Genomic DNA, 27,349 nt, shown 5'->3' on the forward strand with positions numbered 1-27,349 from the left:
ATAAAAAAATTCAGTTAAGGGTTGAAGAAATTGTTACCCTAGTTCAAGCACAATATCTTAATTTCATAACTGGTCTTTAAGGTTCTCAGAGCCAGGCATCGCTCGATGGAAACCTCTTGTTGCACCCGCTGTGAAAGTCAACTTTGATGCTTGTTTGTCGCATGGACAAAACAAAGCTTGGTCAGGAGTGGTGATTCAAAATGGTGAGGGACAAATCATGGGTGCATGTCGAAGGGGAATGTTAAGGATTACCTCGACATTTCTCGTGGAGGTCATGGCAGCAGTGCACGCAATTCAATTTATGACTGATCTGGGATTTCAAAATGTGATTATAGAAGGAGATGTTAACCAGAGTAACAATCTGAGATAAATTCGAAACTTGAGAAAATAAAAGAAGAAATTAAATTCTTTACAAAATAAGGATAATAAAAAGGAAGATAAAATATTATTTTTATTTTTGATATTGTGATCGGAATTAGTTGATGCATGTCGCTACACAGCTTCTTTAAGATAAATTTTCGGTCACTCCTTAGTGCTCGAGATCCTTTTGGCATCTATCTCTTAGGATACAACAACTAGATGATCAACTAGTAGCACAACAGTAGAAATCACGAACTTTCCTTGTCATCAACTATCATCGGAAAAAACTAAGGGAGAAAAATAATATTTTCTGAGAATGAGAGAAAATATTTTTCAAGAGAATAAAACTTCTTGAATTTTGAGATGTGAAAAACCTAACAGATTTGCTTACTATTTATAAGAGATTTCCAAGAGAGTTTTACTCCAACTAAACATATTTTAATATCTAAATTTAAAAAGATAATAATATCTTTTAAATTTAAAATATTAAACATATATACACTCCTTTTATTATTCAAATTAAATAAATATTATTTTAATTTGAAATGTACAAAAGTATATAATTATATTTTATATTCAAAGTTAAAAAGATAAAAAAAATTATAGAATGGCAATAAGACCAGCGCTGCTGTATGGATCAGAATGTTGGGCTATCAAGAAGGATCACGTAAGGAAGATGGAGCCCACAGAAATGAGAATGCTTCGATGGGTGTGTGGTAGGACTCTATGGGACATGACACCAAACTCTGCTATTAGGATGTCCTTGGGGGTGGTGCATGTATCCGAAAAATTGAGGGAGGGAAGACTACGGTGGTTTGGGCATGTCCAAAGACGACAACCATCGGATGCGGTTAGGAGGGTAAAGTCGATTACAGTCGACGGTACCAGAAGGAGAGGTCGACCAAGGCGGAAATGGGAAGACTGCTTGAGATCTGATTTAAAGGATTTAGCCCTTACTGAGGACATGACCTCTGATAGGAAATTATGGCGACTTAAGACCAGGGTAGCCGAGTAGGGCGAGTCACATCCATTGGGTGTATCATCTTTGTCTTCTTTTAATGCCTTTGTAGTAATTTCATTACTTATACTTTTTATACGTTTCTGTCATTGGAATTAATGAAGGCCTAGAACTAAGGTAGCAGAGTAGTGTTGCCTTAGTTTTAGGTTTTAACCCATTTGACTTTATCCATTCTTGAAGCCTGCTATCGTTGAATTCCTTATATACTGTTCTTCATGTTTCCTCTTTATAATTTTGGACGGGTCTTACTTTTCTGTCTATATGCAGATATTTTTACGCAGGGGTGTATTTGCAGGGATTACTTCCCATTACAGACGTGCATATGAAGACTGCATATGAAGATTGTCCAACTACGTATTTTATTTATTTATTTAAACATGCATTATATTTTATCTTTATTTTTAATTTTTTGACTGCCGGAGGTCTTCCACGGAAGCTGCTCTCAACCTGGCGTTTGGGGACAGCCTACTACCTACCTATGTCACGTCTCTAGGCAACTGATCGAGACCTGAGATTGGATGATCGATTTTAGGTTGAGAAATCTCCCATGTGTGTTGTGGTTGAAGTTACGGAGGACATAAGGTGGATTGATCCCCATAGTTTTTCTTTTTTTTGGAATAGATAAAGTTTTAGTGAGGGGTGACTCCCACTTTAGGGTCATGGCATAACTCAATTGTGATTTATATAGGAATTTACAGGTTGCTCACAAAAAGTGACGGTGGTAGAATTCGAATTTGACATTACAAATTCAAATTCCGAAAATTCAACCACTTGTACCAACATTCGTTTGCATCCCCGTAGTTTTTTTTTATATTTCTCATTAAGCTTGATAGGCTATATCTTCATATGGTTTTCTTCATCGGTTACATTGAGAATTTCTAAAAGCGCTGCGAGGAAAAGGAAAGGCCAGCATATTTTCCTTTTACTTTATTTTCTTAGTTTAAGTTTTCCTGATTGCTTTATTAATTTGTGCATTGTTTAGTTTGGGGCAACCCCATCGCTTTCGTTATTTTTTCTGTTTGTTTCAATAAAACTGGCATTTCTTCTATTTAACAAATTAAATGAAATCAAAGGGTTATATGTTATGTTCATGGAGAATAAAAATTGAATTTGCACTCGGGAGATAAAAGAACAGTGAATTGAGAATTTTGAGATCTAATTATCATTGTCGACTATATTATATTTTAATCGATAGTGACGAATCTAAAAATTTAAATATTATTCTTTTTAAAAAATAATGGGTATATAAAAAATTATTTTTTTTTCATTTTTTCTTGACATATTAAATTAATTTCATCTTTTTTTTGAAATATTAAGGATGCAATTGGCCCTCTCAAGGCTTAGTAGATCCGCCCCGAGTGATTGGTAGTGATTGATAAGGATAATGAGCTGTAGCTAGTGAAGGAAACTTTGATCAATTCATGAGTTAAATTAATATTTTATCTAAAATTTTAAATCTAAACTGAAATTTCATATAAAATTGGAAATCAAATTAATATTTTATCTAATATTCAAAGATCAAATTAACAATCAACTTTTATTAATAACGTGTCAAACCCAAAATATTAATATAACATAAATAACCAAAAAGTTACAAATAAATAATATAAGGACTAAAGCGTGATTTTTAAAATTTGATGAGTGTGAATACTTATGAATCAAAAGTGAGCATTTCATCAGTTTATCTTAAGGGTGTGTTTGGATGGTAGTATGTAAGATTATCGAGGGAATATTTTTTTTCAGAATGTGATTCCCGTATTTAGATTTCAAAAATTCTCAACCACCGGTAATAAGTCATTCCTAACAGTGGTATTTTAGGGGCTTATTACCGAGAATGTGATTCTCCTCAATCTCTTAGGTATTATTACATCCCCGGTGTTTTGGACTAAAATGACATTAATAGAATATTTTTCTTCAAAAATATTCTTTATGTCGTTAAATAAAAAAATTCTACGAAGGTTAAATTACAAATTTATCCTTAAACTATTTTAGATTTACAAAAAAATCCAAATTAAAATTTTATATGAAATTTAAAGGTTAAAATAAAATTAAACTCTTTCATTAAATCTATTTATCTTTTACATTTTGTAAAAATTTATATAAATTTTATGAATTTAAAATTTAAAAATATATATATAAATTAAAAATATTAAAAAAATATATTTTCTATGATCTTTTATACAAATATTTTTATTTGAATATTTACAATTTAACTTGTTAAAAAAATTGATATATAATAAGAATAATTTGGTAAAATATACATTGTAATAATATTTTATTCTTTTAAGCAAACACTGTAATATTACATTCTTACTAAACGAAACAAACACAACAATACAACATATCCTTAATAATGTGTTAAGTAGTGTTACATTCCGATAATCCTATTTCGAAAGATAATGCTACCAAAGTATTGAATCAAAATCACCCTAATGTTTCCCCTCCATCTGTTTCCTTTTGGGCTCAAAACCAACTTATCTGAGCTTAAACCCTCATTCCCTGTCAAACCCATAGCAGTTCCTTTGAATTGAAAAGGAAATGATCAACCTTTGATACTCGAAACTAGTGCAATAATATGGAATCATCACAATCTCGGTGGGTTTTCGTGAAGCTGATGAAGATTTTCACCTTGAAGCCCCATTACCCCATTTCAAGAGCATCCCCTTCGTTATATCTCTTGCAAACGCGCCCTTTCAGCGATAGAAGACGACCCATCAGAGAAAACGAACCCATCGGTTTTAATAGCAACGAGAACGATGCTGAGGTCTCTCAACGTATCCCCATTAGGCCCTCAAGGGGTCAAAGGCCTTTCAATCCCTCTACACTAGAAAACAAAGGAGCTAACTTTGATCGTAATGGTTCCTCGTTTCAGCATCCCACGGCCAGATTTGATTCCGATCTTATAAAGAAGAGAGAATATTCTCAATCTGATGTGAACTTCCTGGAAAAGTTCAAGCTTGGGCTTGTTAACAAGAGAGAAAAACTGCCCCCATATTGAGAAGCAATGCATAGGAAAGAGCATGAAGAAAAGGTTACCCCACCACAGGATGCTGATGAGATTTTCAAGAAAATGAAAGAAAATGGTCTTATCCCCAATGCTGTAGCCATGCTCGACGGTCTATGTAAAGATGGGCTTATCCAAGAAGCAATGAAGCTTTTCAGATTAATGAGGGAAAAGGGTACAATCCCGGAAGTTGTTGTATATACAGCTGTTGTTGATGGCTTCTGCAAAGCACACAAACTCGATGATGCAAAGAGAATTTTCAGGAAGATGCAATCAAAAGGTGTGGTTCCCAATGCCTTTAGTTATAGTGTTCTGATTCAAGGATTGTATATATGTAATCACTTGGATGATGCTATTGAGTTTTGTTTGGAAATGCTTGACGCTGGACATTCTCCAAATGTCCCCACTTTTGTGGGCTTGGTTGAGGGGTTGTGTAAGGAGAAGGGCGTGGAAGAAGCAGAGAAGGTTATTGGAACTTTAAAACAGAAGGGATTTTTGGTTAATGATAAAGCTTTGAGACAGTTTCTGGACAAGAAAGCACCTTTTTTCCCTTTGGTTTGGGAAGCAATATTTGGGAAGAAAACATCTCAGAAAACATTCTAACTCCTTTTTTAAGTCTCCTTGTCCTGCCCCTTTTTTCTTGGTTTCCTGTTATTTGTTCACATTTATGATATGGAAGCTTCTTAGACTTAATGAATGGATGTTACCTCTTCTTTTCTTTTTACAACTCATTTCTTTATTTTGCTGCCTGAATGTGTTGGTTGGTATGCTTTTCAACTGTTATCTGCATGATAAAATCAAAGCAACAATAATGGTGCCTTTGCAGATAATTGCTGGTAAGTGTGTTGTGTCCTAAACTGTAGACATTGCAGGAAAAAAAAACTAAAATCATATCAGAATATATTTGACAGAATGATTTGATAAATGGGTTAGCAAGAAGAGAAACAAAAGGATAGGGAAACATGGAGATCGTCATTATTATGAGGCTTGCCTGGACAGCATATGTATATCTGCTATGGAGAGAGGAACAACTGATGCTTTAAGCTCAACAGTCAAATGCACAGGAAGTTTATAAAAATATTAAAGATTTGATTAGTATTAAACTTACAGGAACCAATATTAATAGGTCTAATAGGGTGAACCATTGATTGTGTATAGATTTCGTTTTAGGCTTATAAGCATATTGTTTGATTTGTATTTGTACATGGTCTAAAACAGTACCACTGTAGCAGTTTTCCTGCTTTCTTAATACCAAATTTATCCCCCGAAAAATGTTGACATGCAGAGTTCTCATTTCATATCAGTTGATCCAGTGATAAGAATGCCTAAGGTAATTCACGTTTGAATTCTGTTTATTGCTCAAGCTGTGTAAACAGATGCAAATAGAGATCCTAATTAATATCCCTTACCTTCATGATATCTCTTGTACCTTATCGCTGCATAAGCGTCTAGTACTGTCTTGCAAGTGCTGCTGATGTAATTGGATGAAAGCTGCTTTTCGAAGCAAGTTGTTGTTTCTGTTTATATATTTTGAGGTTACCAAGGTTTGATCCCTGACTATAGAACCTCATAGTCCCGCACTCTACTAATAGAATCGCATGGTTCTTTGCCACAAAAAGTCATAATTTTGCTGGTCAGGTGTTCCATAGTCTTCAATATCTTTCTTAATAATTTCAGATAAGCGTATTTCTCATGTTATTCCCTTTTTTATTGCATCACATAGGGCTATATTATTCTGCAATATTATATGTTGAGGTTTTGTGAATAAAATGTCAAGAATGGCAGCAGATGTTAGAGGCAGCCGGAGCTATGGACAATGGCTAAGCTACTAGCATATATAAAGAAAATGACATGAACTTTCTAGGGATTTGTGGTTGATTGGCTATTAGCTTAATGTTTTCCCCTTTAATTGATTCACATGTTTAATGCAGATAGGAGGAAACTGCATAATGTTTTAGTGGTGAATCATTGAATCCTGCTTCCTTTGTATTTGTTTCTTCCTTTTCTGTTGAGGGGAGCTGAAACAGGCAGTTGTAGGCTTGTTGAAGCAATCATGTCATAGTGGTAATACTTGCAAAATCTGGAAAGAATGAGGATAAGATCTGGGTAAAAAAAGTGAAAAAGAGGTTGATGTGAGTCCAACCTCCATTTTCAGAGACAATTCGGACTTCCGTATCAAGTGCTCTGGAACAAATTTTTGTCTTTGGTCCTAGAAGAATATGCCAAGCTATCTGGTTTTCAGTTTTGCTAATCTTGGAGTTTCATATCAACTATCTCTGTTTTCATTAAGCAAAATCTTATAGAACTTAAATTTAGTATACAATTCCCAGTATCAAGTCAAATTCATGGTACAGCTTGACTATGGAGTTTTTAACCTGGAGGCTCCTCCAAGTAACTGACTTCAAGGTATGACATTGATCTACCCGTCACTTCTGTCTCCCAGCCTAACCAGCCAAAATAGTCTATATGTTAATAAGGACTAATCTGTCGATCTTTTGTAATCAGCAAGTGCACTGTCACCAGCTAGCTTCATCTTGAATCGCACTGGGAAGCATCTTGTTTACTGGGAAGCATCTTGTTTTTTGTCGTACTGCAATGTCCTATTTTAAGAGTTCATACTCGTTTAGTGTAAAAGTAGATTCTATGGATCATTCTTTCTGAAATTACTATAAGCAAGGTAAATCTACATTACGACATAATCTATATGATGGCGTCGATAGTTTTTTAAAGCTACGATTGGTTAACGAACCTTTAGAAGAAAGTATCCATGTCAATAGAACTAACAAGCACTTCTTCCCACTTTACGTATTTGGTACTTGTATCTTTCTTGGTTAAATGAAGAGGTACTTCCAATGGCGGTGGGCTCTGCAAGTGAAAAACAATAATCAAAACAATGTATCAGAAGCGGCAGCAACAAGTTATCTTCTTATCGAATTGGTTTCAGTTTTCTAATGTAGGCGGAAGTGTGATTACCGTGTAGCGTATAAGAGGCCAATTAATGCCATGGAAGAAAGGGTGTTGTTTAATTTCAGTGGTGCCAGTCCTCGACCCTAAACGGCTGGATGGGTCTCGGTTTAACAATGCGTTAATCAACTGCCTAGCTGCGAGACTAACCTGCATTTCAGTTCAGCAGCACAGGTAAACAGTTATATCACAGAATCTGGTTCTTGTACTTCATCTGATGTATCTAGAAAACAATAAGAACATGTGGAGAATCTAAATAGTTAAAATTGCATGAACATACTGATTGTAGTTCAAAATCCATAAATATTATGTTTCTGCCAAACAATTCTGTTATGTCATCTTCAGAAAGATGGTGAAAGTTATATAATCTACTGCTATATAAATCATTCGTACTCGATGGATTATAATTGTACCGGAATGCTATTTGGGAAAGCGAGTTCTTTGTTCAAGATGTTGTAGAAAGTCTTCTGCCTGTTTTTACCCCGAAAAGGCTTCCGGCCGTAAATCATCTCATACAGCAAAATACCTAAATTCCAAATGTAATTCCATGCATGTCATGTTTAACAGAATATTAGCAATGCTCTAGACCCAGTTTAGAATGGAATTACACAAAATCACCATTTACTTACCAAGAGACCACCAATCAATGGTGCTACTGTGTCCCACACAGGTAATAATTTCCTGAAAGCAAGAAATATATGAAAGGGAACATATTATTTGTTGCAACTACAATAAATTATAAATGGAGTTGAACTTGTGAACATTAAGCATGAATTGAATTGAATCATTTTACCGGAGCAATGTTTTCTTCGGTTTCAACAAATGAATTCGACTCTGTAGATGGTTCTGCAACAAACGTAGGAGGTTGTTGACTCCCAGATCTTCTTCTCTTGTTAGGCATGGGATGCTTTAAAACCTGCAAATTATTATAAACTTTAATCTCATGCAAAATCTATCGCTATTTATCAAACAATCTTATCAAATACCAAGTAAAAACATAAAAATGGCATACCCTGGAATTACAAGAAGTCAGAAGATAAATCGAAGTCGGTTAATACGATGTGGCCATCCTTTTGAAGTAGAATATTTTCTGGCTTCAAGTCTCGATATATTATTCCTGTTATAAACCAGAAAATAGTTGAATCATATTATTGCGACTTTTGAGTCGATCAAGATACAAGGAAAAAAGAAGTGCTAATATTGCCAAATATATCTGTTCCAAGTTTATTAAGATACCTAGGCAATGAAGATATTCCAAAACAATGACAACCTCAGCTGCATAGAACCTGGAAAACCAATTACATAGCAGTAATAATATCAGACACTAGGAGAAGTACTAGGAATCAATCTGTTTCTGTCAGAGAAGCCTAGTCCCACTTTTTATGAGGAGATGATTAAATTCCACATGCAAGGAAGGATTCATGTTTTTCAAGTAAGAAGAACGGGTTCTTTTTAGTGCTTATCACCTTGCAGATTCTTCTTTGAACATTTTCATAGGTTGCTTATCAAGCAGGGCAAATAACTCTCCACCAGGGAAAAAGTCTGTTATTAAACAAACATGTGCGGGAATCTGTGGAGATAAGAAGACATTAGTTCAGCTCCATTTGTTTTACAACAATAATTCAATCCTAGCGTCAATTTAGCATTTTAAATACCATAATTAACAATTATCAAATGGTTTGGAGGAATAAAGCTGGGTGAATATGAGAAAGAGAAAATCGCCTCAGTGACCAAAAATGCCTTATTATATACGATTTTAACCAACTTGCCCATGGTTTGGAAATTTTAGTCCAATTTGGCTGATCAAATCATTATAACCTGATGTAATTGTGTTCTCAAATTAAATCATAAGTTTGTTTTGATTATAAAAAGATTGCAGTTTGAGATGAGTGAAGGGGTTCCAAATATTGAGATAGGTTGCTGGTCATCTTTCATGGCGGTTGAATCTTGAAGAGAGAACAACAGAGAGTACTGATATGAGTTTGATTACGAGAGTCGACCCCATTGGAAAGCCAATTCTTGGTTGTAATTTAGGGGTTTAGAGTTTAGAGAATGATTTTGGGATTACGATTGATTCAGTATGCTCTTCTAGCTTGGTGAGATCGACTCTTTCTCTTCTACCAGTGTTATTTATTTCTTTTTAGTTTGTTTGCTGGTTCGTGCTGGAATTTTGGTTTTTATTTCTTTTTAGTTTGTTTGCTAGTTCGTGCTGGAATTTTGGTTTTCTTAAGTATTTTGTATTAAAGTTCTTGAGTTAATCTTCTCCTCGGTGTGGGATTGTGATAATATAGCTTGTTTCTGGAGTCAATTTGTGACTGCTACTTCTACATGCAAGGTGTTTGTGTAAAAGCCACAGTAAACTAGGTTTTTATTCCTTCCTGTTCGATGGTTGTGTTACTTTGTCAAGATCTATCACAGAAGTTTTCTATCAAAATTCATAGATTTTTCACAAAGTTTGAAAGATGAGGAGAGAATCAGTAGTGGAGGATCCGATTCGTGTCTCCAAATGGTTTTCTGTGTTTGTTAACAATGTGGGTAAGAGGATCCATTCAGAAACTCTAAAGGAAGCTTTCAAGGAGTATGGTGTTGTGACTGACGTGTTTATAGCATATAGAAGCAAAAGTAGACAAGCATTCGGTTCCACTTTTTCCTTTGTCAGGTTTCTAAGCAAATCGGACGCTGAAACATCGGTCCGTAATGTCGATGGTAGGATTATGAACGGTTATAAGATTAGAGTTTTTCATGATAACAAGGATGTAGCAAAGCATAAGAGGTCTGAGACTGATAGAGTTTTTAAAAAAGTTCAAAAGCCATCGTTACGAGATTCTTGGTCCTTTAAGGAAGCCCTTGGAGGTCTGCAGACAGAAGATGGAAAATTACACGCTGATGAAGATAGCGTTCCTCCTAGTAAAAAATCAGTGCCGGAAAATGTAGTTCACGTTTCGATTGTTAAAGATAATGTTCCTAGTTTAGCACCAAAAGCCGATCGTAATATTAGGAATATTTCTATTTCGAAGAAGGAGGTTTCATGGTGCCATAATTGTTTAGTTGGAAAAATAAAAAAATATGTATAACGAAGATATTGTGCAAACAACCTTTAGTGCAGAAGGTTTAGAAGTCAAGGTCAGTATCTGGCATGAACTCCTCGTCGTTATTCAAATTAAAAATGAAAAGGATCGTCATATTTGTTGGTCTAAAAGAGATGATTGGGTTCGTTGTTGGTTTGATGAGCTGGAATTACTGGAAGGCTATGAGAATAAAATCAAAGTTAACGTCTGAATTACTTTGATGGATGTTCCGCTCTCAGTATGGAGTGAGAGGTTCTTCATGGATTTAGGCAGTTTGTGGGGCAAAGTTGTAGCGATAGATGAAGACACTCGAAGTCGGGCTAGGTTTGATGTAGCGTAGATTCTGTTGGAAGTATAGTTTGTTTCAGACATTCCAGATAAGGTATCTATTGTTTTTAATGAAAGAATTTACTCCATCAAAATCCGGCTGAAATCCAGGAAGAGGTTCGAATGTTCATAGACGGCTCTCTAGCTGGTGGTGGAGTGTGGCAAACAGCTGCCGAAGAAGTAACCGCCGATCCTCTGATCAAAGAAGAGTGTGATGTAGGCCCTCCGATCGAAGAAGCGTGCGCTGATGGAATTGGTCCCGAGACTGGTGTTAACGTAGTAGATCTTTGTGTTTCTTCTTGTCATAGGAGTGATAATGATGTTGGATCGGTGGATTGAAGATCAGAGCATGATGTTATTAATGAGGTTAGGGCGACAGTTGTTGAGGGGGCTTGGCCTGATGTCCCGATTATTTCTCATGTTGGGCTAAGTATTCAACCCGTAGATGAGAGTGTTGGGCTGGTGGAAATAAACAGGGACTTGGATAAGCTTTGGGCGTCCTAGTCAATTTCTAATAATTCAAGATTGATGGATGTCACTGTTGAAGAAGTATCATCCTTCAGAGTAGTGAAAGAGGGGCTAGCAGAAGTTTCGCGCCTGGATTCTACTGCACAAATTCTGAAGGAGAATATGGATTTGAAGAATTCACTTGATGAAAATAATTTATTAAGTGCTGATAAATGAGTGAATTCGGTTGACAAGGGAGCTTCTAAGAAAGGTAAAGCTCTAAAAAGGAAGAAGGTGAAATTGAAAAGCTGTGGTGGGTTCCAATCCTCAAGATTGAACAAGGTCGACAAAGTTCTAGACGGGGTTAATTATGGCTGCCAATCTGGTTCAACAAATGAAGCTTGTAATACCCTAATTTTGTCCGGGCCTTTTAAATTCCTTCGAGATGACCGATAATTAATTTGAAGTTGTTTGTGCTCGATGGGGAATGAATTCAAGTGATGAATCGTGGAAGCTTGCAGTTGGAAACTTTTGTGCTTAATTGGATTGATATCGTATACGTTTTCGTTTTGGAAATTGAGATACAAATTCAAAGTCAATCCAAAATCCAAATTAATTCTAAAGTCCACTTACAAGACCAAATTAGATTACAAATAATTACGACCCAATCCAGAGCCCAACAACAACATCAAACCCAATTACATCCAGAGCCCAAAAAGCAGATCAGGCCCAAGTTTGGCCCAGTTTCATCAACCCGACCCGATTGCACCAACCCGACCCGGTTGCAGCAACCGAGTTGCCCACGTGAATGCCAAGCGGTTCACGCCTGCTACCAGCTGGCTCCACAATGCCCCAGGCTGCCCATGCTCCCATGTTTCGTCCCCCACATGGAGCGCCCAACAATAGCTCGTGAACCACGTCCTGCCAGCACTACAACTGAGCAGACAAGGCTCGGCTCCCAGCTGTGACCGAGCAACATCCCACGTGAAGTCTGCTCCCCACGTACCCTATTCATGAGCCGACAGCATCCAGGATCCACGCCTCTCGAGCAGCGCGAGCACCCCACGGGAAGTCCCTCGAGGCCGTCACCCGTGACCTGCAACATCACGAACGAGGCAGAGAGAACACGGAACCAAGAACCATCAGTGGAAAGCAAAAAAAAGAAGAAGAAAATATCCGAGTAATCAACACTAACAAAAAAAGTTGGAGAAAGCAAAACCACACAACCCATACCTTTCTGAGTCGGAGAGGAGAACCATCACCACCGCCTGGAACCCGAACCTCTTTGTGTCATCAAGGGTAAGATTTTTCAGCTTATGGGTTATGGTTTCTTGCTGTGAGAGATTTGAAGCTTAAGGGTCCAAGGTGATTTACGGGGTGGACTCGAGCTTGTGTGGCTCCTCATCGGAGCCTTGGGTGGCGACCATGGTGGCCACGGTCTCATTTGGGTCGCTTTGAGAGAGAATGAGAGGAGCTTTGAGAGAAGGGGGGAAGAGTTTATCAAAGTGAGGCTGAGTTTAGAATGAAAATTAGGTTAAAACTAAACCTAAGGTACCTAATATTTTCAGTCTCCTAAACGACACCGTTTAGGACCTACGCCTAGGAGAGGGTTAACCACGCAGACGTCCCCTGCAGTTCTCATATGTTTCGTTTTAACTCTTTCTTCAATGTTGTGTAATTTTCTAATTGGGTTCTCAATTTTTATGTTTGTTACATTTTAGTATGGGTTAGGTTATTTTAAATTTCCCACAACTTCATGTATCCGGCTCTTAAATTTCATAATGTTTATTTTAGTCCATTTCGGTAGTTAGTATACATTTTGTGTTACTTATATTTCTGGTCTGTTTTTTAGATTTCTTTTATTTTAGTCCTGAGTATTGTTGTAGCTGATTTTTCGTTGCTTTAAACGTTTGACCTTGAATGTTTTGCACGTTGCATTTTAGTCCTGATTAGTAATGTACTTAGCTTCTGTTTTTTAGACATTTAACCTTGAATGTTTCGCGTGTTACATGTCAGTCCTGAGTTGATGTTATGTTTTATTTTCCAATGTAAATTGTAATTCTGGTTATTTGACAATTTAGTCACTTAGCATGCTTGTTGAGTTTAATGGTTAATTTCTATTTTGTATGCTTGGTTCTAGTTTTCTGTTATTTTGATCCCCCATGTCAGTATTGAATATGAGATTGTTGTTATTGACAGTAGGTTTTTTATAGCGATTTATATTATTTTAGTGTATGCGCATATTTTATTTTAGACTTGGATGTTTATTCGAATGTGTGACATTATCTAATTATTATTTTTATTTATTTTTTTGCATGATATCCTCATGTGCATAACTCGACATTATTACATAATTTAACTAAGGGTAATATCATTTTAATTTAAAATTGTTGAAGTGGGTTGTCTTAACTGATTAGATATCCGCTTTTGACGATTTAAAATTAAAAGTATATCCCATCAGTGACACCTAAGGAATGAATTTATCATTTTAAAATTTGGGAATGGAAGAAAAAGAAATGTTCGACTATTTAAATTTATCGAGAAAATGTTGTTATAACTATTTAAGATCTAGTCTCGACATTTTTAAATAATCGAATATTCTTTATCTTTCTAAAAGCCTGGTAATTTTAATTTAATCTATTTTGGTGCTTTTGATAGTTGTAAAATTCATGTGTTGTTTGTCGGGATCATAAACCAAATTAAAATCGAATTTGTAAATTTCATTGCAAAGACATTAATTAATCGACGAGGTACCGATTTAGGGCGCTGTGGGGGTGCTAATCCTTCCCCACGCGTAACCGACTCCCGAACTAATTTTCTGGTAACGCGGATCTAAATTTGTTGTTTTAATTAAAATTAATTTTTATTTAAAATGACGAAAATGTTTTTGGGTGCCCAATCACACCCTAATCAAAGATTGGTGGCGACTCTTCGAACCTGTGTTTTTATCGTGAATGAATTCCCAAATTTTCAAAACGAAAGGTTTTCTAAAATCACATTGTTTTTAATTAAAATTCAATCGTAAAGAAGATAATTAAAAATTGATGCGATTTTCAAAACCTCGCTCCCCCCCGTGTAAAAATCGTTTCGACAGCTGGCGACTCTGCTGGGGACGTTTTTTTTCAGAGGGTCAGGCCTATAGTCGGTTAATTGATTGTCTTTACAAATGAAAGTTATAAGTTCGTTTTAATTTGGTTTTTGATCCCCTGTTTGGTTTTAATATTGTTTGTTTGTAATTTGATTAACCAATAAATAGTTGTACTGATCTGTTTGTTAATGGTTTCAGATTAATTGTGTTCAAAGAAGTTTGATCTTTTGAGTGTTTAAGTGAATATGTGTTGTTTTATTTTCGCTTTTCCTCACACACTGCACAGTTGTATTTGCATAACATGAGCTAAAACCCCGCTCTATCCTATTTAAGTAGGAGTGAGAGACTACTTCCTCGTGTGGTTTTCACCTCCGCATGGGATAGTGGATCACTCCTGGAGCTCACGCCTTATGATCCTCGTGATGGTATTCACCTCCGCATGGACATAAGGATGTGTGTTCCCTCGAAGTTGAACTCGATCCCTAAAGCCTGTGATGGGCCAGGATTGAGGGTTCGGCAGCCCAAGGGGGGCACCGACAAGGATAATTCGAGAACCTAATGCTTTAGAACCGAACTCAGCATGTAGTGAACATAGAGCTTGAACTTAGGTTGTGCCTAACCCGAACCTTAAGAGTTCTGTGAGGAGTGTACACAAGGAAAAGTTTTCGAGTCATTTATTTTCGCTTTTTGAATAAATGTATGCGAACTAGAAATCATGCGGTTAGGTTTATTTTCTCGAACAAAACATGCGAACTAGAAATCATGCGGTTAGGTTTATTTTCTCGTACAAGCATGCGAATTAGTTATCATGCGGTTAGGACTTTTTGTGAATAACAAAGCATGGGGGTAGATATCATGTTGGGTAGGATCTACTAAGCATGAATGGGTAGTCAACATGTGAGGGTAGGTTTTATTTGATATTTATGGTACTTGCTATCCTGTTTATCTTATGAGTACTAACCCATTTTTTGTCTATTTTATTTTGGATTTATTGCATTTGCATCTTCATGTCATTCAAAGGTGTTAATTCACAAGTGATTGACTAATAAGAAGGCTGGTCATAATGGGGCGAGAAACTCTTAGCCATGTAGTCAAAATCGGGAGATCCAAAGACATTTAAGCGATTCATGAAGATGGACATCTGATGAATGAAGAAATCTAAAACTGATTGATGACCGATCCACAAAGAAATACATCTGATGAATGAAGATTAGAAGTTGATTGAAGACTCTTTTCAAATGAACAAAGGCCGAAGATGTTCCCTCAAGGGATATATGCAGTAATACCAAGGACGAGAAGAAGCTTCACAAAGACATGAAGACCATTTTGCATTTAAAGTGAAGATGGAGATCCCAAGATTCAATTTAAGGACGTTCGACTTCATCAAAGACAATAAAGTACGCCGACAATTTTGGAGGTGCAATGCCAGATTTCATGAAGAGTACGACTCAAGGAAATGAAGAGATGACGAGTTACAATTGTATTTTGATCACATGGTGTAATGAATTCTTGTGTTCTAAATGAAGGTTGTTCTATAGTGGTCACTTTTGGAATTAACACCTTTTGTATCTGCGTTTGCATTTGCATTCTTATAATGATTATAAATTCATTGTGCTATTGTTACTTTTGGGTCCTTTTGATGTCTTGTGTGTACTAACTTGTTTTTATGTTGTTTTGTTTTCTCTGTCTGCATTGCATGACCATGACATAATCAAAAGGTGTTGATTTGTGGGTGTTCATCATAGTAAAAGGTTTTCATGATGGACAAAGGGTTTTGTGATCAAGCAAGCTATAACACAGTCAAGAAGTGGCATCATGAGAAAGCTTCGAGAATGGTGGATAGCTATTCTGCACCTAAAGATCGCATGGCTGAGGAAGAGCAAAAGGAGATAAGAGAGATAAAAGAGCATATGTCCAGGATGATGGATAAGATAGATGCTTTGACCAAAGGAAGTGGGACTTCTACAACAAGGAAGAAAGAGCTTGACGGAAGTAACTTTGAGGTGTCAAATATACAAGAGACTACTTTAGAGCCTACTGATTCTAGCCAGTATGAGAAGTCACACCCAATCATGGTTCGTATCAACAAGCTCTTTGGAAACGCCAAAGAAATAGTGGTAACTTTAGAAATTCAGAAGAATGAAAAGAAGCCATGCAGTCAGAACGCAGTGGCATTTGATAGTCTACTCCAGACATCGGGGGAAGTAAAAAATTGAAACTGCAGTTCAACCCAAGACAAAAAGTGGTTCTCATTTTGATTCTATCCCAATATCATATAAGGAGTTGTATGATGCACTAGTGGAAGCCCGAGAAGTAGCTCCGCATTATGTGAAGCCGTTGCAGCCTCCATATCCAAGATGGTATGACGGAAATGTTCGTTGTGAATATCATGATGGGGTTCAAGGACATTCCATTGAGAATTGCACCACCTTCAAACATCGAGTCCAATATCTTCTAGATCATGGAGTATTAGAATTTTAGTCGGAAAGACAACACGCTTTGGTAGCAGCTTATCCTGTTAAGTCAGAGCCAAAAGTGTTCAAAGGTAAGGGTATCAGTGAGGACATCCAAGAAGAAGATAGTTTGTCGAGATATGAAGCTCAGATTCTTCATTTAAGGAGCGAGAATGATAGATTAAGCAGAGAGATGGAAGTTATGCTGGATAGTTTTCAAAGGATCAACCACGCCTTTAAATTTTCCGGCATAGGAAATGTCCCAGAGGAGTGGATAGCAGGAGTCACTAAATTGAAGAATGATGTTGAACAATGGAGAAAGAATTGCAAGGTGCATGAAGGCCGAGCGGATAAGTTTTCTTATGAATTACAGATTGCAGAGAAAATGTGCGATACAACTATCAATGATTTGGGTAGATACCAAGCCAAGAATCAGACGTTGAATTTGGCCATAGCTAACATAGAAATCTCACATCAACGCCATAAACGGGAGAGTGAAGCTGAGCTAGAAGCCACTAAAGCCAAGAATAAGAAGTTGATGAAGATGGTGGATGATTGTAGTAATCTTATGCAAGAGTTTCATAACCACAATGACTTTCTTACAAAGAAAAATCGACAACAGTGTCTGCAGCTCTGAGAATCAACACTCAAGATAAAGAAAAGTGACAACGTTATAAAATAGGTTATGACCCAAGCAAGCGATGTGGCTCACAAGTGGGTTGATTTAGCTGGATTTGCAAGAGAATTAAATCAGATTGACATCTCAACCTCTGAGCATGAGTGGAAGTTAAATTGGCTTTTGAAGGAGATAGAAAAGCTAGGAGTGAAAGCTGTCCATTATCTGTAAAAGTTTGTTTGATATACCGAAACCTTTGTGTTCAATGAAAGTTGTTTTAAGATGGTCACTCTAGAATGACACCTTTTGTATTTGCATTTTGCATTTGCATTAACATTGCATGTATTTATTTAAGCATTTTATATGCATTAATTATGAAAACATGGAAATAACTTATGGGAGGTTATGTAACAGTAATAACAAGATCATTCATTCATTCTGTTCCTCATTATCATGAACAAACAAATAGAAGCAATGGAGCAAGTTAATGAGAAATCACAAGATCAGTTGCAAGAACAGTTGGTCGGATTACAACAAGGTACGAGGAATCAAACATCGGGTTCTCTACAAGACGTATCAAATCAAATGGCCCGAGTACTGATACCACAGGCTGCTGGTAAAGAGAAAATGGATGACAGAGGAAATCAATCTCAGATTGGTACATCAAGAGTGATAATTTGCCCTGGGGCATCTGACTCAGACCGAGAGATGAGACTCGTCAATTTTGAGCAATTTAAAGACGAGTTCAAGTGGTTGAATGAAGCCATTAAAAATATAAAGGTTGTTAATGGCTCTCACAAGGAGTTAGAAGCTAGGGAACTCAGTTTGGTCCCTGATTTGGTCATCCCACATGAATTTAGGGTGCCTAATTTTGAGAAATATGATGGCACCAGTTGCCCTCTATTTCATCTGAAAATGTTTTGTAGAAAAATGGAAGGGTACTTAGATGATGATAATCTGTTGATTCATTACTTCCATGATAGTCTTGTTGGGCCAGTTGTGGTGTGGTATAACCGGTTGAACAGAGAGCAGATCAAGACGTGGGTCAATCTAGCTGATGTTTTTCTAGGGCAATATCGATATGTTATAGGCTTAGCCCCAAAGCGTCATCACCTTCAAAAGATGAGGATGAAAGCTACCGAGAGCTTCAAAGAATATGCCTTAAGATGGATAGGAGTGGCAACACAAGTGCAACCTCCTTTTATGAAAAAGGAAATCTCATATATGTTTCACGATTCTCTTCCAGCTCCATTTTTTGAGTTAATGCTGGTAAATTCGACGAATGACTTCAAGGATCTTATGATGGCTGGCGAGTTAATTGAAGATGCAATCAGTAAGGGAAACTTGAAAGTCACTTCCAAAAGCTCAAGAAATGAAGAGCGAATAGCTGATGAGGTGAATGAATGTCTCGTCCCTAGCTCCCACAACCGTAAGAGAAAAGGGGCAACTGGTTACTCGAGTCGTCCAAAGAAGGTCACACGATCGAAAAGTACTTTGAAAGTGTACCAAACTTCTATCTCGGATCTATATCCTCATTTGGTTAAAGGTAAATACCTCACACCGAGGCCAGCGAAAGTACAACCAAACCCTTCTGCTTACAGCTATGATCCAGATGGTGTCTGTGATTTTCACTTGGGGGCATTGGGGCATTCTACGGGAAATTGTAGGCCGTTGTTGAAAGAGATAGAGATGCTTGTAGAAAATGGGACGTTGACACAAGAACTAGTGGAACAATGGATGACGAGCTAGAGTGGGGCACTAGAGCACAATGCGTAGCGCCCGATCGAATCAAACATCGCTGCATCGGAAGAATAAATGGAACATTCTGACTGCACAAAAAAATCATTTTGTTCATCACGAAACCTTTTGTCATTTGCAACATCTTGTTTGAACATGTTTTTTGAACTTTCTCATCAGTTTTGCAATGATGTTTAAATGAATTTATGTTGCTTTAAGGATGGTGAGCCTTGAATCAAATTCATGACTTGAAATTCCTTGAATATCAATTGAATTAAAAGCTCTTTAATGATTATAGTTATAAATCTTTGACAAAATGACAAGGTTGAAACCTGATAAAACAAGGACCCTGAACCTTACCCCCAGAAGATACACTCGAACACCATACCATTCTATTGTAGAGACCGATATAGCATTCTCCTATCATAAAGGAATGAACCATAGGCTTGGTATTCAGGTATGTATAGGAGCAGACAACATGAGGCATCTTTTGTATATGATGTTATAAAACTGACTAGACCATACTTTTGTTGGCGACGTTCGATGATGATTATGATCTTTACGGATGAAATAGTCAAGTAGGTAAATCTAGTTTAGGTCAGTTGCTTGGAAATTGAACTCTAACGATGAGATTTTCTGACATTCAACAACACCTAGACTATGACAGGTTCTTCTTGACAAGCTTAAGAAATTGAATCCACATACTCATCAAAAATATATAATATATATATATACAATAAAGCTGAGCTATTCCACTAAAGCAATTGGTTATAGAGGAAACTCGAAAGCCCTGGCTTTATGAATAGATTATATTCAAACCATGACCTTGATCGGGTACCTGGCAATTCGGTGTATGCTCCACTGTGATTGTCAAGTCAAAGACTTTGTGATGAGATGAACCCTTCAGCTAGCCCGATAAAGGTAAATTACAATAAAGCTGATTTCAGCTAGCCCGATAATGGCAAATTAAATCAAGTTTATCTAAATAAGGAGTTGCGATAAAAATGGACTAAGGGAGTTAAGGAACACCTGTCATAGTCAATTTCACACGAGCACTCAGAAATTTCATTTTTAGATCGATATTTCTGCACTACCTTGGTTAGAGGAGTATACGAAGCTTGAACAAATGGAAGATTTCAGAGAACTGAAATGGAAGTGTTCTGGAAAGTCTAGTAATGGAGTATACTAGTTGCGTCATTTTGTCCGCATCCGATTAAAATACCAAGCCAAGAAAGAAGGGCATGTTGTGATGGTCACAATGATCAAGAAAGAGATGGTATTTTGGTGGTCGAAGCCTTAGAAAATAGGAAGCCAACCTAAAACCAACCCCTCAATTTTGATACTTGTCAAAGAGCTATAACCCTGAAAACATTAAAGAGCTATTGATTCTTTTGATATTCTGTGAACTCATGTTTATGATTTGATTTGATTGTGAGTCTGAATTAAGGGACAATGTTTTATAAAATTCTTTCATTCTTTGATCCCTAAAATAAGAGAAAGGGAAAAGCATTTTCAAACAGGAGAGTTCAAATGTAAAAGGTCCTTGAAGCTGGTGAGGCTCATTGTGCCTCTATTGGAGAAAAAGAATAAGCGGTGCCAAAACATGAAGCATTCCGCGATCTTGAAGCAGACGGTCCAAGAGATCAGAATGGATGAAGGAAGAAATGGTAATATTTCCTTGTGACGTTGTCAATAACCCATTAGGAAGAATATGACTTCATTGCTCAGAAGGGGCACATATTACAACTTGTATAAAATACAAGACATTGTGTTAGAAGGGTTGATCACTTCTTAAGTAGCACGAAAAAATGCCCTCAAACTATTTGACAACACTACTGTGTAGTGACACAAGAATGAGAACATTCAAGTTGTGATATGTTGGGGTACGATCGAACCCACGTCATGTTGAGATGAAAAGATTCAGACCAAGGAGGTATGAAGAATGAGCCTTACAATTTGAGGTGATGGGGCATTTTGAAGGCGCTTACCAGTGTAAGATAATGTTGGGGCACGACCGAACCCACGTCATGTTGAGATGAAAAGATTCAGACCAAGAAATTATTGAGAATGAGTCTCGCAACTTGAAGTGTCAGGGGCAGACCGTGAATTTGAGCAGAGCTTACATTGTAAATCATATCAACTGAGCATCGATCAATAGCAGAGTCCTGGAAGAATAACTCTGAAAGCATAATTGAGCCAAGGACGGAAATGGGGCAACACAGTCGTATTTCTGACTATGGCAAGATATTGAGAGAGAAAACATTTTCTCCGAAATGAAGAAAGAAAACAAAGACGACAAGAAGATAGAAGAAGATCAAAGGGCTCGTCAAAATGCAAGCTGAAAACTATGAGTTACTACACGAGTATAGAAAGCAGACCCTGGAAAGAATGATCAAATAGAAGAAGATTGAGTTCGCCACTTTGAAGGCAAACAAAGATTGATTCAACATTTATGCATTCATGAGAACATCATATGCATAAAAGAAAATGCATGACACAGATATATTTAATTGCATTCATGTTTTATGCATAAACACATGATTTTGACAGGTCTTCCATTGAAAAGAGAAGATGCAGAATGTTAAAATCCCGATGATTGAAAAGAAGATTTCAAACCTCAAATGCAAAGAGTTGCATTTAAAGAGGCATACCCTGAAAAACAGAGAGGTCTAATCCACAGAAGAAGCATTGCTTTGAAGTGAAGACCATCAAATGTAGAAGAAAAACAAGATTTTCGTGTATGAAGAGAGACTTGCACACATGAGATTGGAGAAAAGTCAATCTTAAGCCTTCACCGAAGAGGAGTGAAGCAGATCAATCTAAAGCCTTCACAGGAGGATAGTGAAGCAAACAATCTTAAGCCTTCACCAGAGATTAGTGAAGCAATCCACTTTAAGCCTTCACTGAAGAGGAGTGAAACAATCCATTTTAAGTCTTCACTAAAGAGTAGTGGAGCATCATATTAAGCCTTCACCGAAGGGTAGTGAAGCAAATCCATCCATAAAACCTTCGGGTAGGATGTTTTCATTTAATTTGAAAATGAAAAAACGATGATTTGAGAAGATGAAATATTTGAAAATGAAGAATGCGATTTTCAAAATTTCACAATTGATAAGTTCTTCGGGCCATCCATAAGACCTCCGGGTAGGATGTTTTCACATGAATTTGAGAATGAAAAAATGATGTTGGAAATTTTGAAAACGAAGAATGTGAGTTTCAAAATTTCACAATGTATAAGTCCTTCGGGCCATCAGTAAGTCTTTCGAGCATGATGCTTAAATCCTTCGGGTCATCTGTAAGCCTTTAGAGCAAGATGATAAGTCCTTCGGGCCATCCATAAAATCTTCGGGTAGGATGTTTTCACATTAATTTGAAAATGAAAAAATGATGTTTTAAGATGATGAAAATTTTGAAAACAAAGAATGCGAGTTTCAAAATTTCACAATGTATAAGTCCTTCGGGCCATCAGTAAGTCTTTCGAGCATGATGCTTAAATCCTTCGGGTCATCTGTAAGCCTTTAGAGCAAGATGATAAGTCCTTCGGGCCATCCATAAAACCTTCGGGTAGGATGTTTTCACATGAATTTGAGAATGAAAAAATGATGTTGGAATTTTTTAAAACAAAGAATGCGAGTTTCAAAATTTCACAATTTATAAGTCCTTCGGGCCATCAGTAAGTCTTTTGAGCATGATGTTTAAATCCTTTGGGTCATTAATAAGTCTTTCGAGCATGATGTTTAAATCCTTCGGGCCATCAGTAAGTCTTTAGAGCATGATGCTTAATCCTTCGGGTCATCTGTAAGCCTTTAGAGCAAGATGATAAGTCCTTCCGGCCATCCATAAAACCTTCAGGTAGGATGTTTTCACATGAATTTGAAAATGAAAAAAAATGATGATTTGAGAAGATGAAATTTTTGAAAACGAAGAATGCGATTTTCAAAATTTCACAATTGATAAGTCCTTCGGGCCATCAGTAAGTCTTTCGAGCATGATGTTTAAATCCTTCGGGTCATCTATAAGCCTTTAGAGCAAGATGATAAGTCCTTCGGGCCATCCATAAAACCTTCGGGTATGATGTTTTCAAATGAATTTGAAAATGAAAAAACGATGTTTTGAGAAGATGAAATTTTTGAAAACGAAGAATGCGATTTTCAAAATTTCACAATTTATAAGTCCTTCGGGCCATCAGTAAGTCTTTTGAGCATGATGCTTAAATCCTTTGGGCCATCAGTAAGTCTTTCGAGCATGATGTTTAAATCCTTCGGGTCATCTATAAGCCTTTAGAGCAGGATGATAAGTCCTTCGGGTCATCCATAAGATCTTCGGGCAGGATGTTTTTCACCAGGATAATAAGGCATCCGAGCCATTTTTAGCCTTTTTCAGAATAATGTTGGAGCAAATCATCAAATCGTCAGATATGGAAGAAAATCGAAGATTCTCGGGTATGAAGAAGCAGAACAATCAATATAAGGGAATGTGCACGTGAGATGGAGGAGAAGTTAAAGAAGACTGAAGAAGGAAAATAGACGCTGCGGTCAGACAAAATTATGTTATTTTTTGTCTTTGCTACGTTCTTGTGTTCACAATAACGGGCAAAGAGGGGCAGTTGTAATACCCCAATTTTGTCCGGGCCTTTTAAATTCCCTGGAGATGACCGATAATTAATTTGAAGTTGTTTGTGCTCGATGGGGAATGAATTCAAGTGATGAATCGTGGAAGCTTGCAGTTGGAAACTTTGGTGCTTAATTGGATTGATATCGTATACGTTTTCGTTTTGGAAATTGAGATACAAATTCAAAGTCAATCCAAAATCCAAATTAATTCTAAAGTCCACTTACAAGACCAAATTAGATTACAAATAATTACGACCCAATCCAGAGCCCAACAACAACATCAAACCCAATTACATCCAGAGCCCAAAAAGCAGATCAGGCCCAAGTTTGGCCCAGTTTCATCAACCTGACCCGGTTGCACCAACCCGACCCGGTTGCAGCAACCGAGTTGCCCACGTGAATGCCAAGCGGTCCACGCCTGCTACCAGCTGGCTCCACAACGCCCCATGCTGCCCATGCTCCCATGTTTCGTCCCCCACGTGGAGCGCCCAACAGTAGCTCGTGAACCACGTCCTGCCAGCACTACAACTGAGCAGACAAGGCTCGGCTCCCAGCTGTGACCGAGCAACATCCCACGTGAAGTCTGCTCCCTAGGTACCCTGTTCACGAGCCGACAGCATCCAGGATCCACGCCTCTTGAGCAGCGCGAGCACCCCACAGGAAGTCCCTCGAGGCCGTCACCCGTGACCTGCAACATCACGAACGAGGCAGAGAGAACACGGAACCAAGAACCATCAGTGGAAAGTAAAAAAGAAGAAGAAAATATCCGAGTAATCAACACTAACCAAAAAAGTTGGAGAAAGCAAAACCACACAACCCATACCTTCCTGAGTCGGAGAGGAGAACCATCACCACCGCCTGGAACCCGAACCTCTTTGTGTCATCAAGGGTAAGATTTTTCAGCTTATGGGTTATGGTTTCTTGCTATGAGAGATTTGAAGCTTAAGGGTCCAAGGCGATTTACGGGGTGGACTCGAGCTTGTGTGGCTCTTCATCGGAGCCTTGGGTGGCGGCCATGGTGGCCACGGTCTCGTTTGGGTCGCTTTGAGAGAGAATGAGAGGAGCTTTGAGAGAACGACGGGGGGGGGGGGGGAGAGTTTATCAAAGTGAGGCTGAGTTTAGAATGAAAATTAGGTTAAAACTAAACCTAAGGTACCTAATATTTTCAGTCTCCTAAACGGCATCGTTTAGGACCTACGCCTAGGAGAGGGTTAACCACGCAGACGTCCCCTGCAGTTCTCATATGTTTCGTTTTAACTCTTTCTTCAATGTTGTGTAATTTTCTAATTGGGTTCTCAATTTTTATGTTTGTTACATTTTAGTATGGGTTAGGTTATTTTAAATTTCCCACAACTTCATGTATCCGGCTCTTAAATTTCATAATGTTTATTTTAGTCCATTTCGGTAGTTAGTATACATTTTGTGTTACTTATATTTCTGGTCTGTTTGTTAGATTTCTTTTATTTTAGTCCTGAGTATTGTTGTAGCTGATTTTTCGTTGCTTTAAACGTTTGACCTTGAATGTTTTGCACGTTGCATTTTAGTCCTGATTAGTAATGTACTTAGCTTCTGTTTTTTAGACATTTAACCTTGAATGTTTCGCGTGTTACATGTCAGTCCTGAGTTGATGTTATGTTTTATTTTCCAATGTAAATTGTAATTCTGGTTATTTGACAATTTAGTCACTTAGCATGCTTGTTGAGTTTAATGGTTAATTTCTATTTTGTATGCTTGGTTCTAGTTTTCTGTTATTTTGATCCCCCATGTCAGTATTGAATATGAGATTGTTGTTATTGACAATAGGTTTTTTTTATAGCGATTTATATTATTTTAGTGTATGCGCATATTTTATTTTAGACTTAGATGTTTATTCGAATGTGTGACATTATCTAATTATTATTTTTATTTATTTTTTTGCATGATATCCTCATGTGCATAACTCGACATTATTACATAATTTAACTAACGGTAATATCCTTTTAATTTAAAATTGTTGAAGTGGGTTGTCTTAACTGATTAGATATCCACATTTGACGATTTTAAATTAAAAGTATATCCCATCAGTGACACCTAAAGAATGAATTTATCATTTTAAAATTTGGGAATTAAAGAAAAAGAAATGTTCGACTATTTAAATTTATCGAGAAAAGGTTGTTATAACTATTTAAGATCTAGTCTAGACATTTTTAAATAATCGAATATTCTTTATCTTTCTAAAGGCCTGGTAATTTTAATTTAATCTATTTTGGTGCTTTTGATAGTTGTAAAATTCATGTGTTGTTTGTCGGGATCATAAACCAAATTAAAATCGAATTTGTAAATTTCATTGCAAAGACATTAATTAATCGACGAGGTATCGATTTAGGGCGTTGTGGGGGTGTTAATCCTTCCCCACGCGTAACCGACTCCCGAACTCATTTTCTGGTAACGCGGATCTAAATTTGTTGTTTTAATTAAAATTAATTTTTATTTAAAATGACAAAAATGTTTTTGGGTGCCCAATCCCACCCTAATCAAAGATTGGTGGCAACTCTTCGAATCTGTGTTTTTATCGTGAATGAATTCTCAAATTTTCGAAATGAAAAGTTTTCTAAAATCACATTATTTTTAATTAAAATTCAATCATAAAAAAGATAATTAAAAATTAATGCGATTTTCAAAACCTCGCTCCCCGTGTAAAAATCGTTTCGACAAAGCTGAAGCTATTTTCGCTGTTAGCGAGGCCTTGGGTGTGGTTTTTTCTGCGTCGAGAGGGGACGTGTTGCGCAGGTTGGAGTAGCTTGAGGAATCGTGTAAGAACTGATTTTGTAATTGTTTGGTGTAGATTCAGCTGCAGCTGTTTTGTTTTCTTCACTGGGTCTTTGCTTCATTGTTTCTGTTTTCGGATCCTGCTCCAGGTCTTCTGGAGGAAGCTTGAGAGGTTTGTTCAGTTGTCAGAATCGATTGGAATGTGGGGTATTGTTTGGTTTGAAGAACTCTTTGTTTGTTGTAATAACTTCTTTTTCTTGTTGCTCTTTATCACTTCAAGATTCGTGTTATGCTTGTCCTTTGCAGCCTTGCTGTCTTGTTTCTCTTGCTTTAGTGGTAGTTGCGACATTTTCCAGCACTTGTTTCAGGCATAAGTAATGAGCGGTTTTTGTTTTGATGGTCCGTTGATGTGTTTATCTTTGTTGGGGAGTGATTGTATAATGGATTTTGTCCATTGCTGCTGCGTTTTGCGAGTTGGATTGAAGATTGAAGAAGTTATGGTGTTATGTAGGGTTATGTTTGCTGTGTTTTAGCAGGTTTGGTGAATTAGTTATCTGCTGCTGTTTGGACCCATCCCTTTGTTGCTGTGTTCGCTTTAGATCAGTTTGCTGTCTATTTTGTTCTATTTTTCACCGCTGTTTGGAAAGTATTGGTGTTTGTATGTGTTGGGTTATGGTTTGGGTTATGTCTTGTTTGATGTAAGAGCTATTCTTGTATAAGATCCTTTCCACCTTAAGGTACACTCTTTTTCTTCATTTAGGGTTAGGGAGATTTTTTAGTGAGGTCTTTACTTTGTAATTGATTATAATACAAAGTATCCTATTTAAAAAAATAAATAGGTTAGATGTTTTTCCAGAAGTGATTGTATAAATCCGCGTTTAAATTAAATCATAAGATGCATACAAA

General features: G+C 37.0%; 2 long non-coding RNA genes and 1 pseudogene across 2 annotated transcripts; 1 reads left to right on the top strand and 2 right to left on the bottom strand.

Moving 5' to 3' along the window:
- Positions 1–3,857: 3,857 nt before the first annotated feature.
- LOC120163656 lies at positions 3,858–5,179 on the top strand (annotated as a pseudogene).
- A 1,764-nt stretch (positions 5,180–6,943) lies between these two features.
- On the bottom strand, positions 6,944–7,484 carry LOC120163705. The gene is made up of 3 exons (XR_005519676.1): positions 7,356–7,484; positions 7,132–7,247; positions 6,944–6,972 (listed from the first exon to the last, which is right to left on the bottom strand). It is a non-coding gene; the product is annotated as an uncharacterized LOC120163705 (long non-coding RNA).
- A 509-nt stretch (positions 7,485–7,993) lies between these two features.
- LOC120163704 lies at positions 7,994–8,935 on the bottom strand. Its single transcript, XR_005519675.1, has 5 exons — positions 8,813–8,935; positions 8,583–8,632; positions 8,359–8,463; positions 8,140–8,262; positions 7,994–8,027 (listed from the first exon to the last, which is right to left on the bottom strand). It is a non-coding gene; the product is annotated as an uncharacterized LOC120163704 (long non-coding RNA).
- Between the last annotated feature and the right edge of the window lie 18,414 nt (positions 8,936–27,349).

The sequence above is a fragment of the Hibiscus syriacus genome, unplaced genomic scaffold (genome assembly GCF_006381635.1).
Source record: "Hibiscus syriacus cultivar Baekdansim isolate YM2019G1 unplaced genomic scaffold, ASM638163v2 tig00111493_pilon, whole genome shotgun sequence".
In the NCBI taxonomy this organism is placed as follows: Eukaryota; Viridiplantae; Streptophyta; class Magnoliopsida; order Malvales; family Malvaceae; genus Hibiscus; species Hibiscus syriacus.